The following is a 1,351-nucleotide window of genomic DNA, read 5'->3' on the forward strand; positions in this document are numbered from 1 at the left end:
TAATTCGAAATTATTTTCAAATATGATATTTGTTATTACATGCTTTTCTTTAACTTGCGATGTTTCAAACATGATATTAAATCTTACAACCTTAATGTAACTCATTTCCTAACGCATATCATCATGAATGTTTGCACAACGACGACAGGCAGGCGTTAATACAAAATTCAGTTCTTACTGGAATGTATGAATTTATATTTAGAAAGTTTCACTCAGAAAAAAAACGTACAGTGCAACATTGACTCTTGGAAGAATTTCAAACGAATTTACTATACGTATAAATTACCATCTCAACAATCCACTGTAGGGGCTATGATACTGAAACCATTCCAGGAAGGGAAAAGGATTATAAGTAAAAAAAAGTAATAGAATACAAAAAATATTGGTGTCAAATTCATAGTTTTCTGGTTCGAAGAAATGAATAGTGGCTACAAGATGGCACTCCTCACTTGTTTATAGCCTTGCATAAATGGAAAATTGGTTTAAAAGTATATTTTACATTCAAGTATGATTGTTTTTTTTTTTAAAAAAGCTTGTCCTTCAACATTATGTTTTATAATTATGTTCTACTGTATTTCTTATTTATAATAACATATTTTCTATATATGTTGTATTCTATGTAATACGTTTCTTAATTACATTTTACGTCTTACATTTGAAGAGGAGCTTATGACAATTCAGAGCAGCAGGGACATACACAGAATGCAGGCCTTGGCAATCCAGAGCTCCTGCCCCACGAAATCACTACTTTTCTGTAAATTATATCTAATTTTAGAGATGATGATAGACATTTTAGTAAAACATGTCCTCAAAGAGCCTAGTCTATGCCCCTGCAAAGCAGTGAAAATTTTAGAAAGTGAGCAGTTAGTAATGTTTCCCCAGAAGTTATATCTCCGATTTTTCCGAGTGTGATATCAGTATCTGTGCATTATCGCTTTTCACCCGCATTGTATTGAAACGTACTAAAAAGAAACTGTTCTGAATTCGTCACTGGTTCCCCCTATGAACTAATGCCAATAGGGCCAACTTTGGACATATCCACATCTAAAACATCACCTTTTATGTCAGAAATCACGAAAACTATCCATTCGACACAAATATAGGATTTTTTCGATTGTTTTTGCCTGTCACTCTCCCATTGTAAACTCCATGCCAACCAAGGCTTAATTTGGACTTACGCAGCATCTACAGTGTCACCATTAATCTTTGCACATGAATTCGACACTAATATCATTCATATTTGACGTCTTTTACATGTCACCTTCACCTCTTGGTAGGGCTGGTTTAAGTGTCTCGCCCCATAACTATGGTGAAATTTCAACTAACGTAAGTATAATTATAAATTACCATT

The sequence above is a fragment of the Thermobia domestica genome, chromosome 7 (genome assembly GCF_964235325.1).
Source record: "Thermobia domestica chromosome 7, izTheDome1.hap1.1, whole genome shotgun sequence".
Classification (NCBI taxonomy): domain Eukaryota; kingdom Metazoa; phylum Arthropoda; class Insecta; order Zygentoma; family Lepismatidae; genus Thermobia; species Thermobia domestica.